Source organism: Osmerus eperlanus, chromosome 5 (genome assembly GCF_963692335.1).
Source record: "Osmerus eperlanus chromosome 5, fOsmEpe2.1, whole genome shotgun sequence".
NCBI classification, from domain to species: domain Eukaryota; kingdom Metazoa; phylum Chordata; class Actinopteri; order Osmeriformes; family Osmeridae; genus Osmerus; species Osmerus eperlanus.
In genome coordinates, this window is record NC_085022.1 from 10,708,930 (window position 1) to 10,727,363 (window position 18,434).

Genomic DNA, 18,434 nt, shown 5'->3' on the forward strand with positions numbered 1-18,434 from the left:
GCAGTGAGGATGAGCTCCCTGCAGAAGACATTCAAATGTACCAGAAGCAGATTAGCCTGACTAAATCTTCTTTCCTTAGTCAAAGAATGAGAAAGGAAACCGTCTGACTTCAAAAGACCACTATCCCTCTCTACTGAATGAGTGAAAGGGTTTGGGATGAAAACAGAGCCTTGTGTTTTCAAAGTGCTGATTCACAACTTATTCCTCTAATACACTCATGAAACACTTTTAATTGTGTTAGTTTGCATTCAAAAGGCATGTTTGTAGCTTTAAATTAGAGGCCGCTTTGAAATCATTGATATAAGTGACTTGTGGGGCCAAACAGTGCTCCTGTGCTTGGCTGGTAGGTGGTTTCCTTTTCACTATCAGGCCTGCTAGTGTGTTGCTATTGAAGGGCTGGAAAACTAAAAAAGTAGCAGAACTTAATAGCTTACGTCATTTCTTGTGAAACTGAGATTCATACTTACAAGTAGTTTAAGTAATGTACATTTTATTGCAATATATACTTTTGTCCTGTTCTTGTCAGTCGTAATTAAAATGGTCAAGTTAGTACATTTTTGTCTGTTCCTGTTTTTTTTCCTGGGAAATGCATTTAATGCCATTTTTCATATAAGAATCATTTTCTCTCAATCTTCTCACAAATGTTTACAATGGTCAGTACATTTTGGCAAACTGCCAGCACTTTTTCCATATAAACTATGGACTTCTTTCTCCCTGACTGAATTCTTTCTGAAGCCATTCTCCCTTCCTCTCCTGAATCATCCTTTAATCCAGAGAAAGGCCCATATACTGGCTGTCATACTGCCACTGCCAGCACTCCCAGCTTAAATAAAGTCAGTGTAGCATGAATATAATTCTGTTGATGTATGGCACAGATTGGTGAATGTTCAGTCTGGAGAGCCAGGCCTCTAAACCTCTGTGCGAATGCCTGGCGACTGCACAGTTACCCCACAGCAAAAGGACCACCCATTTAGGATTGAGAGGGGATTTGAAGTCTCCCTCCCTGTTCAATCCTTCAGAGGCCTTTCTTTAGACTGTTTGCAGCTCATCCAATTGTGCCAGTCTTAACATTACTCTACTGCTCCGTAAAGCTTGCTTGCACTGTCAATCTTGTCTTTCAGGATGAAATCCATGTTGATACATGTCCAAACAACTCAAAGCTTACATTAGGTCACGTCAAGTCTTGAGTTCATAACAAAAATAAACAATTGAAGCGTTGATCGGGTAACTACTATGCTGACCTTGAAGACATTAATTATTTTAGCATCCAACTGTATTGATACTATGAGAACTGAATAATGACATTGTGGTAACAGTAAATGTTTTGGTGTTATTTATTGTCAGATAGATTACCAAAGAAAAAAGAACATGACAAAAAAAGTGGCTTGAAAAAAATAAAAATGAAAAGCTAATTTGCAAACCAAGTTTACCAAAACCTTTAAAATGTATGTTAGAGGTGTCGTTTCTAGCAATATACTTCCCAGTTATTTTCCTTCTTAAACAGTTCATTTTCAGTTTCTGTTCATGTTGTCCACACTTCTCTTTGAGATCTTGTATATTTGGATTTCCTGTTTCTCTGCACCACCCCAACATGTTCATTCCCAATGAACTGACACTGTCTTCACTTACAACCAGTTTTTATCAACTTTTCTCACAAAGCACAACAAAACAGGGGGAGGGGATTCTCTTGGCCAGACGGACTAAAATTGCCAGCAACATTGTTCATGAACTTCTCCCCATTGCCATCCCCCAGTGCAGTATACAAACAATCATTTCCACATGCAGTGGAAAGGGTTAGGTCGTTAACAGAGGGAGGAAAGCTTTCAGGGGGGAAATATTCTTCAGCAATGACACAGAAGTAATTTGGGTCTCACTGAGTGATTTCATCAGGGCCTTTTGTCGCCTCAAAATGTTTGACCCAGAGGTCCCTGTCACCCTTGTTGGTAATGGGAGCTGGGGCAGAGTGACAGCTCCAGAAAGTAAAACATTTTACAGCTAACAGAGGGCCTCCAGAGGCGTAGGCATAAATATTTAAGCTCTCCTCCCTTGTCCTAAATACTGGGGGGTCTTCATGGTGTATTTATGTATAATGCAAGATAAAGAGAAAATATGTCAACTGTGTGCTACTAAAGCTGTTTGTCACTTTTGTAGTAATGGGAATTATGTTTGGATGGGTAAACAATTCTCAAAGGTATTGGTTTTCAACTTAATATGATGAGTTGTTACTATATTCAGCAACCTTTGTTTGCAGTAATGTATAATCGCTAGTTTTACTGTGTGACTTCAAGATAGCTATGCTCCACTGCTTGTTTCACAACAAAGAATCATAATGCCATAATGAGTGATGCCCATCTCTAATTTGGTCTAATGACAAAACTCAAAGGGTAGATAATGGTAAAACCATTCACTTGGTTCTATTTCTCAGAGTAAACTTGATTATGTCTGGTGATTGTTCAGGTTGTTTGACATGCCATGAATGATCGTCTTTGCAAACAAAGCTGTTACACAGGCCATCAAATTATCACTGTCAAACTTTTGCGTAATCTGTGCTGATCCTCTTAAAAATATTTAAATTAATACATTTACACATCAATGGGATCCATGGCAACTCTGTGTGTATTCTTCTTCAGGGTGCCTCTTTAACATAGGCCTTTAGAAAAGCACATCTCTTCCGTCATGTTGACAAACAACAAAACAAACAATCTCAAATGAGGGAGCTGAACTTTTTATGGCATCATTATGATTGATAGAGTGCTCTGAAAGGAAAAAGAGCAAGAGGTGAATGTTTTTGAGGCAAACACTTCAGTGTGAGGACCTCATTGACAATTAATAGTGTCGAAAATATTTGATGGTTTCTAGCTGCCAAATGAGTATTCACATCAAATAGGGAAACACTGTGGGACTACGTGATGGAATGTAGGCTATCTTGGACATTAAGTCTGTGTAGATGTTTCGAAGAGCATCAATGTACTTGCCGCAGAGCAGCAAATCTCCCTGCTCCTCATCACCACAACAGTGAAGAACATCCCCTCCTAGTGGATGGAAATAGAAACCTGAACCGATACCTCGTCAGTTTACAATTCTACCCTACCAAAGACCACAACAATTACATTGTGAACTGTCTTTGAATAGATTACTTCATCATCTCGGGCTTTAATGTTGGTGCCACGTCTGCAACAAAATGTGTTGTTGTTTTTTTATTCACATTTTGTTTGTGAACATAATTCTGCTTCCTTGCATTCTGGGATGCATGTTAATATAGCTTGTGGCCTAATTGGGTTCTGAAGATTCATTAATTTGTGGTTAATAGGCACAAACATTAGAAAACAAACTTCTTTACTTTTGAGCTAAGGCTAAGCATGGAATCTAAGTAAGTAAAGTAAATTATGCAGATTGTGTTGATTATACTGACAAAGAGATTTTGTAGCAGGTGTTTTAAAATAGCAGACATTTGGCTGGTATGTTATCAATTGAACATTTCTATAAATAAGTTATGCCTCAGGTTTGAATTACTTGGCATTGACCTTGGTAGTATTATATCAAACAGTCCTAAAACAAATGTTACATACCTTATCATTCAAAAAGGCTATAGATGTCTCTATTGGAAAGCAGAGGGGCTGTAGGCACAAATAGAGATGCCACTAAGAAGGTTAGGTCCCTTCATAGTGTGTGAGCTAATCTGGATCTCTCTGACCCTTCATCAAGTGTGTATGGATGTCAGGGTGGTGTCCTGCACACTGCAGTCCCAATCTGCTAACTTATAGCCTACGCTGTTAGAGTCTCCACAGCCTCTAATTAACATGGCGTCAACTGACAACAGGAAAGAAAAAAGTCACCTTGCTGCGAGGGCATGTAAAGGGTTTGGTGAAAGAAATCAGAAATCTTCAGAAAATGTGCATACTTTAAAAAGTTGTCATCTGTAGAAATTGAGCTTTTGCCCTATGGTCCTCAATATTTCCTTATTTATCAGGCTGGAGCTGAAGCTGGGGAAGTAACAAGACAGTAGCTGGGGCTGGGGATGGGGCTAGGGTTGGGGGTGGGGCTGGCCAGAGCAGAAACTAGGTAGTATAAATCAGGCCAGTCCTGTAAATGTGATAATTCTCCAAAGTTAAACAGCCATAAAAGGCTAGGGAACTCTGACCTTCACAATCTAACTAAGCAAGAGAAGCCAATGATGTGTTGCAGACCCAGCCAAGCCACTCAGATGATGATAAATGATGCCTCAGCATCTCTAAAAAATAACTGTATGTCTTCAATGACATATATAACGCCAGCATTTCAATAGGATTGCAATTTATTTTGCAATAAAATGTTTTATTGTTGGCTATAAAGTATAGGCAACGCTTTTGCAGAAGGACGGGGCAGTCACAGTAGAGAGAACATTTCAAAGGCACATTGTTCTGTAGATCACTCTAGAGAGGATCTAGAGTGCTCAAGAGCACATTTTAATAATGTACTTCTGCTTCTGTCATGAGGGGAGCATACAAATCATCACAACTTATAAACCTTATCATTAGGATATTAGGTATTTTCATTTACTCTCACTGCATCACTTACACCTGCAATGCTTCAGTCTGTTTTGGACAACTTCTTTTTTTACAGTCTTCTAATGAACTGACATGGATGGTAATAGACCCTCAGAACTGTTCACCCCTGTTTCTAAACTAATGTGATGGTGACAGGGCACAAAGAAGATTTGTGGTGTTAGGGTATTACGCTGCATTTATTAATGTTTCACAAACAAAGGTATTTCTGTAGAGTAACACAATGGTGAAATCCCTTGTTTTCCCTCTGTGAGCTTCAACACTCCGATATGGGGTGCAACATGTACAGTCAGTAAGGAGATGAGCCAGCTATACAATGTTTTCTCCGCCTGCCCTTCACACTTGTCAAAGCAGCACCATAAACAGCATCTATTACAATCTGGCCCAGAGACACAGAGCTACCGCTATGCAGAGGAGGTTCTAGTCGAGGAAGCCTGGCTCGGGCTATAAGCATGAATTGGACATCAATCTTTAAGTTTCTAGTCTTTGAAACATGAGGCCAAGAATCTCAACAGATAATTGGGTAACCCTTCCTTTTACAGTCCCTTAAGTACTAGGTATTTACATAGAAAGTAAAAGGTATGTTATGTGTTTTATTGGGTATTACCGATTGGTACCAAGGTGGTAAATACCTAGATAATTCGAAGTATTTACCCATTAACTAAATACTAACGTGCTGCTCATTACTGGGTATATTTTCTGTATTATTGGGTATTATCGATTGGTACCAAGGTGGTAAATACCTAGATAACGTCGCTGTAAACTACTATTGGTTTGGACACTTAGTTTCCGGTCTTTTTGCCAGCATTTTCTTTTGCTATCGCCAGCAAAGTGTAAGTAGTATTATTTTAGGCATACCAAACAATCTACGTGTAAAATTTCATGAACATATATGGACGTTTACATGTCTAAATAATATAGGAAAGTTACTTTGGCCGAAAGACCACTCGGCGACACTCGGGCGACGCTTGGGCGACGATCTTTACTCTGACAAGTGTGTCTGTGTTGTCATCGTGCTGCTACTATGGGTTAGCATATGAATGTATTTCAATGCTAGCTTAACACTACTTTGTCTTGCAAATGAAAATACACGATCATGTGTGACGTGACAGTCAAATTGAGATTTTATCGCATAGTTTGGAGATGTTGAAGCGTGATATCTTATTGTGGAGGACATAACTAAGTCCCCGGATATGTTGACAGCATTGATGGTCAGTTTGGTGACCCTGGATCAAGTTAATATCCCCAGAAAAACAGCAGCGGCCAGTGTTTAGAAGTGCAGTCTGGTTTGGACAAGGGTAGCGCACGGCTAATTTACCGGCGCCAGCGTCTTTTGACCGGCTCTAGTAAAGGCTAAGCTAACTCTAAATTTTTAAACAATATTTAGCTCGAAAGGTAAGAAGTTAAAGCTTAACGTGAAATCAGTAAATCATCTGAAAACGTGATACGATTATTTTTTTTATCAATATTTGAAGTGGCATTTTATCAGAATGTTAGCTAAAAACCGGTCGGGATTGGACACAGTGACGCTAATTCGAAGTATTTACCCATTAACTAAATACTAACGTGCTCATTACTGGGTATATTTTCTGTATTATTGGGTATTACCGATTGGTACCAAGGTGGTAAATACCTAGATAATTCGAAGTATTTACCCATTAACTAAATACTAACGTGCTGGTCATTACTGGGTAATTTTCACTGGTCCTAATTAGGTAAACACAGAGGACAAAACTTAGTATTTACCTGGAAACTTATAAATATTACTATTTAAATAGCGCTGGTAGTAAATTGGTAACAACGGGAGATATATATGGTAAATTCTAATGTTATTGGGTAAATACCGCTGCTACTAAGTAGGTAAAGACGGCCAAGCTCGAGCAGAATTACGAACAAAATACTCTACTCCCTGCAGTTACGTAAGGTTTATGTCGGTAACAGTCCACGTCTAATGAGAAGATAAGATAGTACTTTACAATAAAATACCTTTTCAGATACATTTATCGATGATGGCCTCATTTACTTGGCTGGTATAGCTACGTACCTCCGCGGGAAGAGTTTTCCTCTACTGTCACGGTAAATCTTCTTGGATACTGGGTATGTTCTTGCGCATGTTTGGACTATTTACTCAGTAAGTAATCTGAAACTGGACTGTAAAAGGAAGCCGTGTTTGTTTCCATGGTGTTACCAGGCTCTTACCATACCCTTTGTAAGCGAATACCACTTTGTCAACGTTACCCCTTAGTATGAACTTGTACTATACGTTCCAAGGCGATACCAGGTAAAACATGGCTATTTACTCAGTACACTCTAAGAACAGATGTGTTAAAAACAACTCAATTTGTGTTGTTTTTTTAACACAGTTGTATGTCTAGATAAGGACAACGCAGTTTGTGTTACTTCTAACACATTACTTTTGTTAAACTATGTAACACAGCGATTGTGTAGGTTTTTGTGACACACTTGTGTTATGCTTACACAAAATCAACACACCTGTGTGTTTATGTAAACTTTCATTAATATAATTCAAATAAATGACCAAAGAGCCATGACTACAAATTCAGCATACATTTATTACTTTAGATAAGGTCATCACATGTCATCACAAAAATCCATAAACAAGTTAGTATTTTGGAATGATGTGCGTTTCAAAATCATAGTGACAACAATAAATCAAGCAGTACAACATCTTTAGCATCTTTTAAGTTAATAATTTCATATTCATCTTTCTTCTCTATTACATAAGTATGGAGGTGCTCTTCAAAATATTTTACGGTTAAGATTTGAAGAAACATGAGCACCTCTTCACGTTCACAAATAGGCACTATATTATGCACTGCATATGTCATCACAAAAATCCTTAAACAAGTTTGTATTTTGGAATGATGTGCGTTTCAAAATCATAGTGACACAACAATAAATCAAGCGGTACAACATCTTTAGCATGTTTTAAGTTCATCATTTCATATTCATCTTTCTGTAGTAGTTAGGATAGAATGGGATTGAGCATATTTATTATGTAGTATCTTTAATAAAAATGAATTTAAGAATTCTAATCATTTCTGCTTGGCAAGGCAATAATGATGTACTGGCATCAATGACTTCCTTGGCGGTCCTGACAGTGTGTGTCTTTTTGCAGATTTCTTGCCCATCCAAGAACACAGCAGTGAGGGATTTTGGAGAATCCATCATTTTACTGTAAACATGAAAGAAAAATTATGAATATGGTTTCACACGAACATTATTCATGTTCTTACGCATTAATTTAACTAGCAGTTGTTTTTACAGAAGCGTAAAACAAAGGGATGCTATCGTACCTAGCCTACTGTAGGGTGTTGATCACCTCCGAGAATACACTAACAAATAAGAAAATAAGTAAATCGAATTCAAGACTGAAGCTATGTACCTTTTTGTTTCACATCCTAACGTCGTAAAACTGCTAATGATATGCCAGTTGAATATGCATTTTCAAACTAACTAGGTAACCCTAGGTAGCTTTACCTTTACAGTACATTTGGCTAAAACGGCGCGAACAGTCCAGTTTCATATTACTTACTGAGTAAATAGCCATGTTTACCTGGTATCGCCTTGGAACATATAGTACAAGTTCTTACTAAGGGTAACGTTGACAAAGTGGTATTCGCTTACAAAGGGTATGGTAAGAGCCTGGTAACACCATGGAAACAAACACGGCTTCCTTTTACAGTCCAGTTTCATATTACTTACTGAGTAAATAGCCATGTTTTACCTGGTATCGCCTTGGAACGTATAGTACAAGTTCATACTAAGGGGTAACGTTGACAAAGTGGTATTCGCTTACAAAGGGTATGGTAAGAGCCTGGTAACACCATGGAAACAAACACGGCTTCCTTTTACAGTCCAGTTTCAGATTACTTACTGAGTAAATAGTCCAAACATGCGCAAGAACATACCCAGTATCCAAGAAGATTTACCGTGACAGTAGAGGAAAACTCTTCCCGCGGAGGTACGTAGCTATACCAGCCAAGTAAATGAGGCCATCATCGATAAATGTATCTGAAAAGGTATTTTATTGTAAAGTACTATCTTATCTTCTCATTAGACGTGGACTGTTACCGACATAAACCTTACGTAACTGCAGGGAGTAGAGTATTTTGTTCGTAATTCTGCTCGAGCTTGGCCGTCTTTACCTACTTAGTAGCAGCGGTATTTACCCAATAACACATTATAATTTACCATATATATCTCCCGTTGTTACCAACTTACTACCAGCGGTATTTAAATAGTAATATTTAGTAATAGTTAGTATTTAGTTAATGGGTAAATACTTCGAATTATCTAGGTATTTACCACCTTGGTACCAATCGGTAATACCCAATAAAACACATAACATACCCTTTACTTTCTATGTAAATACCTAGTACTTAAGGGACTGTAAAAGGAAGGGTTACCGATAATTGAACAAAACAATAACCAAAATGGGAAATATATTTTAGTTATTTTGAGGTAGATAAAAGTATTTAGCTTCACTGCTAATGTCTCATAATTAAAAGGTTGTTTCAAATGTAAACCTTGAGGAGTTAATCTGCATATGTATGCATATAATTAATCATAATTAAGGTGTTATATGACAAGATCTCAAGGGACCACTCACAGAAACAGCCTATTTTCTTGATTCCCATGCAGGAGTAGCCCTGTCTGTGTCTTTGTGCATGTGATAGATAAGATGAAGCTGCTGAACGATGAAGGATCTGTTTTATGGTCCATATCAGGATTTTAAATGTGTATACGCACCCAGTAGTCTGCATGACCTCAGGGCTGTGACCCCCTTGGGTAGTGGCATAGGGAAGAAGGAGAAGGAGCAGGAGAGAGAAGGTGAAGGAAGAGAAGGGAGGAGAGAGGAGGTGAAGGAGGAGAGGGGAGGAGAGAGGAAGAGGCATATATGTAAAGCTTGCTGCTCTTTCAAGCTTGTTCCTTAGATGTATTACAGTGCACCTCACAAGGCTAAGTACCATTTAATTTAGTCTTCCTCCCATATTTATCTTCTGCCCATGATTTATGGGGTTGGCATCTCTGCGTTGTTAGTACCATGCATTGTGGGAAAGGACTATTGTTCAGAATGGCAGTTTTGTGATGGTAATATTATGAAGCTTGTTATAGTTCTGTAAACACACCTGCAAAAGTTAATCTCTGTTCGATTGATGGTCTTGTTTATGTTAGTAAAAAACACTGCAATGGGTACTGTTTCGACCTGAAATGAAGATGTTCCCTGCCAGTTAAATACAATTGTTGTGAGGACAACATGCACAAATATACTCAGAAATCATGTATGGAGGAGAGAAACCAATGGCCGCAACAATGGTTAGTGACCTCATGAAAGATTAGAAAGGTTTTGCGACTGGAGGTAATCAGCACCTTGGACCAACCTAACTGATAATCTGAGTTTGAGGTTGGAAGAGATCATTCATCTGATAAAAGTCCAGAGCAAAATTTTATTTTTTTAAGTCCAGGGAACACCTGGTAATGAATGCTCTACCATAGCTTTAATTCGAAAATGAGATTAATTTCTCTGTGTGGATTGTGTGGCTGTGTTAGTTGCCCTTTCACGGGCACTGTGTTGAAGAACTAGGTAACAAAGTGAGAACACCATCTGTAGCAGCTGCTAACTGCAGGCTAATGCCCTCAGAGCCTGCATACTGGAGTGAAACTGACATTTCACTCTCTGAGTTGTGTAGCTCCAGTCCTGGGCCGATGGTCCCTCAGTTTGAATAATTTAGCTCTAGCTTCTTCCACAAGCCCATGAGGAGGAAATCTCCTAAGACAACTCAGGTAGAAGAAGACAAAAACATACACATGTTGCAAATATATAGCAGCACTATGCTTTAAATAAAATTACCTGGTGCTCTCACAGGTTTAATAGGAAGTTGGGAATAATATTGTGAATCATAAAATAGGCAATTTTTAGCACTGGTACAATCAATGCACTGTGATTAGGACTCAGAGTTTTCCCTTGTCTTGTGACCTGGTCAGGTAAAAAGCCCCCCACATGCAGGAAGAAACTGAAACTGTGGGATAAATAGTGATGTGTGCAGAGATCTGGAGAGCTGTCCTACTTGGCAGCCTGCCGGGTTGTGTTTGATTTCATAAATAATTGCAGTCAACAGGGACGCACATTGTTTTAGGTTTAAACATGTTGTTTACCCACTGCACATGTCTAAGGGACAGACACTGCTGTTGATACACACTGCCCTCCAGGAGATTGTACGTGTCCCACCCTAGGCCAATAGTTGGCAAATATAAAAAAAAAAAATCCTGTGTGTGTTAGGTCATGAAAGAGAGACAGGCAGAGAGGAAGAGTTTCTAGGGCACATTCATAAAAAAAAAAACTTTTTCTTCTTTGAGACAATAGTAAGAGTACATATTATGGCAAACCCATGATTGTGTCAATGACGTCGATTAGGATTAAAACACATGAAAGGTGTAACAAAAATGTGATTGATAGCTTCCCTTTTCCATTCCTGCCAGTACATTTTAAGTCAGAGGAGGATAGATGAAAGATGGAAGTGAATGTCGCTGCCGTTGGGCCCAAATCCCACTTTGCACTGACAAATGTAAAAATTATTGGAAAACAATAAAAGTGCGTACTTTCCACATCACCCTCCAGGGATTTCTGATAAATAAGAACGATTTCCTTTAGAAGAGGTGCCTTCACTTGTTCATCTGAGGCATGTCTGTGAGTCCCAGTGGTGGAATGGGCCAGTGTGAGGGGAAAGCAGGGCTGTGAGGGAAAGAGGCAGGGGAGAGGAGAATAATGGTCGTTAGGGATCAGTGTTTAGGCTACACCACTCTGTGTGTAGTATTGGAGATGAAAGGAAATGGAGAAGTAGTGTCCTGAGCCCCTGTTTCATATTCAAATGTGTTCTCTGATGCACAGGGAAAAATCTGTACCTCTCTTAGGTTCAATTTATGACTTTTGTAAACAACCAGTGAATTACAAGTGTATTGTCATTGTGTATTCTTCAACCCACCAAAACAGAAGCTCTATAAAGCAGCATGGTGCCAATTAGGATGGAGCTGGCTAACGTATACTCTCTCCTCTATTCTGATTAAAGTGCATATTGATGGCATAAATTATGGGGTACAATAGATTGTTGGGTTTTTGTATGTACATGTTTAATTAATCCATGCCTGCTTCACTGCTGTGTTGTAGAGCATAGGTGTTAATCTGCTGAAAGCCATAGCAACTTCAAATAACAATGCCAAGCATGCCACCATGTGACATATTAAATGGGAACAGTAGTTTACTTCATGTCTTCCAATTAACAAAGCCCTTAATTCAAGTGATGATAGTCTATTTTTGGTGCCTGTTTATGTGCTGTTTGTCCAAGGACGTTAACTCTTCAGTGAAGTCAAATTCACTGAAGTCAAATTTTAACATTGTCTCCATTACACCCTGTGACACAATGACTGTGTATGTGTATACAATGTTAAATTGTGCATGTAAATAGATTAGCGATTACATTTCAGTGAATAGGGAATTATTTTTAAGGAATCCTGTTTTCAATGCTACACATTCTTGAAATGCTATGTGCTATTGTGTATTCCATATACATGGTGGAGTGTGAGTGTTTGTCTCAGGACCTCCTATCTGAGATCAGATAACACAGATGGGGGGGGGGGGGGGGGGGTGATGACCCCGTCCCAGAGGACCACACTGTTTTGCCTGGAAGGGTAGGGTTAGCAGTTTTTTTTATTTTATCATTGTGCACAACGGTGCTGAATGGATACTAGGAGAATACAGCAATTACTGCATGTAGGCCTGCTGTCCTGGCTGCCTGGTGACGTGTTCCCTGGGGCTCTGCAGGATGATAGTGGTGGGAGGGCCAGGTGGGGGCACTCCCTCCATGAATGAGCCCAGAGCCGCCCCTCCAGACACATGGGGGGCTCCCTTCACCACTAAGACCACATGCCGCAAGAGAGGGGCTTGCCCTAGTCAGTTTGCAAGACCATATGATTGTTATGGTGTTGGTGTTGGCAAAATCCCAGTACAATTTCATTAAACCTCAAACCCTTTTAGAGAGGAATATTAGCAGTTTTGCTTCTTGTTGTAATATACTGAGAACTTGTTACAGTGTTACATACTGAACTTCTGAGCCTTTCCCTGGGAAATGATTTATGATATAATATTTATATTGTCGTTCAGTCGGTAATTCTGACAGCTCTCACAAAGACCATGGACATATTTCACTCACTTTTCTAAGAGTTGAACTAACTTAACAACTCTTCATATTGGATGAATCCTAAAAGGAATATTGCTGTTTATTGGCAAACATCCTGACACATCATCACACACAAAGAAATACACATTAATATTTAATAGGCTCTATACCAAACATTCACACACATACTGTTTGCTCCCCTCCAGACATCAACACTGAGTAGAACCACTGCTAAGTGCAGGGGCTCCTGCTATGCAGTCCTTTGTTGGCTTGCACTGAGAGTGTAAAAGAAAGATCATCGCAAAATAAACCTGCATGTAAATATATAAATAAACACTACTTGGAAATGAGTTCATGCTCACTGTCTTGGTGCATGTGTAAACATAATTGTTGAAAGAAAAGGGATGTTCTCGAGAATAATGATCATCCAATAAATTATTGTTTATTTTGAACTTTCCATTTAATAGTAGGCTCGTACTCCCAATCCCATACTGTAAAACTTGAGCCTTCCTTGCTATGTCATTTTCAGTTGGAACACTACAGAACAGAGACAAACTATATGTATGGTACTGTAAACATCAGTACCATACATATAGTCAGACGTTTTCCAGCTGGCGGTTGAATTATAAATCCATGTAGACTTTTAAATATGAGGCGTGTCACTCATATCAAAGTTATAGTCCAAGGTTTAGGCCCTAAATCAACACAAAGGGAAGCTGTGAGAAACTCTGCTAATGTTGCTCAGTGACTGCAGTGAGGCTCTTACCCGAAATGGCGACTGACTGAACAAAGATGGAAGAGCCCTGGGGAGACTTCTTTGTGGAAGAAATGACATTCCCTCATCCAACTGACTTGGAAGCCGAAGCTATCACACTGTCGAACTCAGACGTTTCCATACGTTTCTTTTCTTTTATTTCTCAGTCAGATTGATTCCCACAGTTTACAGCCATCAGTGCTAGACTCTTAACGTGCGTCTATCCCAGACAGGAAACACAAGGGACAGGGTGGGTCCCGGCTGCCAACCCCCGCCACTAGGGATAGTGACAGCCCATCTAATTGGCAGTAATCAACTGGCGACTGGCACTGAGTGACTGTCGCCTTGTGAAGAGAGAGGGAAGCGGTGTTGACCTACAGAGGTACTGCCTTAGGCTCCTGTGTTACAGCTCCATCACACCACAGCACAGAAACAGCACATGAAACATGCTCCATTTTGGTCAATAGGAGAGAGAGAGAGAGAGAGAGAGAGAGAGAGAGAGAGAGAGAGAGAGAGCGAGAGAGAGAGAGAGAAGAAATTTCCTGAAATTTCCTGTTTCATGAAGAAACTCAGTGTTGAACATCTTTTTTTTTCATAATTTCACTTTCAGCTATTGCTTTGAATTTACAAAAGATTCTTTGTCAAGAGTTTGAGGGAAATTCATCAGAAGAAGTTGAGGGTGAGAAAATGTATTTTTTCTGCTGGAACCAACATTTGCGAAAGTTCCATCTCCTTAAGCAATTATTAGCGGTGATAGTTTGACATGTTCAAGAGTTGTCAACAACTGGCTTTAAACAAAGTACAAAGCAGAAATAAACAGTGCCTTGGGCAATATAAACTTGGGGACTAGCTGCCTTATAAATTATAGATGGCCAGTGAATGGTGATACCAGAAGGGCCTTATTCTACCGATTGTGCTCACTTTGCACACTTCTGAAAGTCAAGGGATGGGTAAGTACTTTTGAATACATTTCAGAGAAAAATGAGCATGTTATTTTTTAAATGAGTTGTGCAATTTCTAAATTGTACCAAATGAACCACAGTATACCCCCAGGGGTTTGTGTCATCTGCTATTCATGTATTTTGCCATCTCTGATTAACTGCCATTCACTTGCAAATTAATTCCCTTCCCAAAGCACGTTTGTAATCTATCTAATTAGCAAAGTTCCCTATACATAAAAGACAATGTTTGATCTTTTTAATCTCCACCGCCCTAACAGTTCTTGGAAATAAATGAAGATAACGTTACTACCATCTCAAAAATTAATGTTGGGTTAAGGGTGATTCTGTCTCTGTTGTCATTGTGACGGTCCCCATGTATAGTGGGCTCTGTGCTCTTGCTCTGTCTATATTGTGTCAGGTAAGTTTTTGTATATGTGATGTTGAGGTAACAATGGCAAAACTTTGTCTTCCAGAAGCTAGCTACTGTATTCATGGTTAACGGATCTCGGATCTTAACGGATCTTAACGGAAAAGAAAAATTATCTCATGTCCTAAGCCTTCAGAGGATTCAACTTTACATACCTCCAGAGTTTTTCACTTTTCCTATTCTCAGGATGTATGACGATAGCAGAATAGTGACCTAAGATGACAAAGACTTGGGACTGGCAGATCTCCCAGGTGGTAGTGTGACTGGTCAACATTGATAAAACACAGCAGGCTGTCCTACTGATGAGGGACTGGTGTCTGCAGGACAGCTCTCCACTGGGGGGTCTGCATGAACGAGACTCCTGGCTGCTGTCACTCTTTGCTTTAACACAAGCCACCAGAGTGATGGGAACAAGGTTCTGTGGAGACTCCCTGTAGGACTGGGCTTACACCATAGGCATGTTTGGACAGGAGAGAGAAGGCCCCACTGAATGTCAATTAAAGAGAGCTTCCTAGGAAAATATGGATGATACTGTACTCCCAACTGGTGTATATTTATACAATTATTTAAAGGTTAAACTCTTGTCTTCTTTAATCTGTCACAGAATTTTTTTCCCAACTGCTTTTGCTTGATGATGTTGATGGTAAGACTTTTCACAATGTAATTGTTTTCTTACATTTCAAAAGGGTGGTAAATACAGTCTCTTCAATCCCTTTAGAAATAAACAAATGTGAATACAGTAAGAAAACAGCCCTATGATCCTCCTCCGTCAACACGGTGAGTGGCAGGTGCACGCCATTTGCTGGAATTCAAGCATGTCTTCACACATTCAGCGTACGTGTCATTAAAGTACGTTAACCAATATATATTCAAAAGTTTTTAAGACTCTCTCTTTCTCTTCAAACTAGAGTTATCTGTGCAGTGCTGCTGTAGATTTCAGAAGACCTTTGAGTGCGAGCGTCACTGCAAAACAACATTCCCCAGAGCTGTTTATTGGCACCAAAATAACTACAATAACTTGAGTTTGTTTTGGATTGAAAGTCTCCATAAATGAAAATAAACATAAGATCATCCATGTGCCGCTGCAGTCTGTCTCTGCATACGAATGCATGTCGAAACTTAGTATTTTTGCAAAGCATCTATATTTCATCCCTTTTGGATTTCATAGTTGTGAAAGTCCAGAATTATTCAACACGCCGACCGTTGTGCCTTTGTCTGTCTGACAGACAGATTGATTTGATGCTAAAGTTAAAAGTCCTTATGCTAATGTGAAGATAGAGCTCTGAAACTGATCAAGAACCTGGAAGATGAAAGCACCTAGTGCTTTAAATAAAGGGACAATGACCATGACACTACATATCATTAGCAAGGTGGAGTTAGTTATGTTGACTCGTAATTGTCCAACATGCCTGGAAGATACACAGACGCACACAGGGCTCCAACAGCATGAGTTGTGTTTTGCATATGCTCAGCTCATAGAGAGCAAAAGAGAGAAGGAGTGAGGGAGCAACGGAGGGGTGGATTCCTACTGATCTTCCCAGTGTCTCCCAGTCATTTTGTTTATCATTAAAAATGAACACCTTGTTCCATTATCCATGAGGGAGCAGCAGTGTGTTAATGTCCCCCTCCTGTGTGTTATCCAGGCCAGACAACGACTTAGCAGGCCATGTCATGGATGACAAGAGACTATACAGAGGCAAAGGCACACATACATTACCTCACACAGTACATGGGGGAGGGGGGGGGGAGTTGGACTCCCCTCAGCGTTCATACTTCTGTGTATAATTAGTGAGAACATGCCAGGGTCTGGGGCTGTGTTTGAGGACACAGACTTATGGCTTTTGATAAAACAAGAGGCGTCAGAGAGACATGAAGAGACCACAGCATCAGTGGCCTTCATCCAGTGTTCTGTTTGTGGGGCATGCAGAGGAGCGTCTCATCACAGGGCTGTCTTTATGATGCTCTATTTGATTGATTATTTAATACAAAACTCCACTGCATGAATCCGAGTGTAGCCAGTGAGGAAAGTCAAATAACGAGGGAGAGTGAAGGTCTGAAGGATAGATTCCCAGATGTTTTTGAAGATCCTCAGAGTAGCCAAGGGCGAGCTGATCTTCTGGCTTTCAAATCCTGTTTTAATATTTCTCTCCATTTTAATGATGTGCTTCCTATCCTTGAGTAAAGTTCTCCGTAGACCGTCTTGATGCAATAGTTTTTTTTCTTCTCAGGGTTCTTTGATATAAAATGTAAGTATATATTTAGTTTCATAGTTTAAAGACTTGCAGGCCATGGCAGAAATACAAATTTGAGCTTTCATGTGCAACCATGTTGGCTGGCTGTAGACAAAACGTTAACAATACATTATTACACCATGCAGAAACTTTTGCTTTAAAGCTGGGCCAGGGGATTCTCGTATCAGCACTCAGACATCAAGTAACTTTTCTCAACTTTACATGCTCCTGTTGGCCCTTTATATGGAAAATTTAACTTTTCTGTCATTTGTGGGTGGGATTCAGTGTAATCATCTTGTTATGAGAGAGAGAAAGAGATAACTTGAGAGTGGAACTTGTTGGAACCTGTAGACTCCTCTCAGGCCAGAGCAGAGCCCAGAGTATCTATCCACAGCAACTCCACCACTCAGGAAAGAAGATGAAATAATGAGGCTAATAGAGAAGAATCTTCCTTCAGAAAGACAATCAAATCAAAAGGCAGTGCAGGCAGCTGTCATTACTATGACCATAAGTGTTTGAGGCCCAGATATCAAAGCCTGTACTTTGAAGTCCTCTGTCCCATCGAGGCCTGCAACCCTTTAAACATGGTTATAATGAAGGGGCTTCATCACAACCTGTCAGTGGCCATTACCAGTCCCTGCCTTGCTCTTCCTGTCCCGCCCCCTCAGGCTGTCTCTTCATGTACCTGCATCTCTTCTCTGCCTTACAAGACAGCACAGCCACTTGAAAGGAGGGGTGCAGCCAGTAAAGTTAGCATATTCTACATTTCATATTCATTATCAAGGAGGAGAGATATAGTGCTCATCAATTTAAATCATCTTCAAAAGCCAGTCCTTTTTTCAGCTCACGCATTGTCTTAGAGTGGAAATGAAGTAGGGCTTGTGTGAGGGAGATATGAAAGACTGAATAGTGGATGTAATTTTCTATCAGTGTTTGTGAGGTGATGAGGTCTTAAGGCCTAAAATGTATTTATTGTATGACACCATTGTTGAACTTCAATACATCAACACTATTGTATGATCATTGTTTCTATCTCTTTGCTGAAGACGTTGAAATGGAAATATGTATATTTATCTTCCCCTCTCTAAAAACAGAGATGGCCATTGAAAATCTGCTGGTTCAGTATCTTGCTTTCTCTCTGTCTCTCTTTCTCTATCTCTGGGCATAGCTTTGATCCGTCCCACCTCAAGTCTTATCCTGGAGGTACCAAGCACTTCCATTCTCCATGGCTAATCCTGCTTCCTGTCTCTGTGTTTCTGTGCTTTAGACAAGCATCAGATAGAAGGGTACAGGAACAGATTTGCCCTGAGAACATGAGAATAACCCCTCTGGTTGTGCG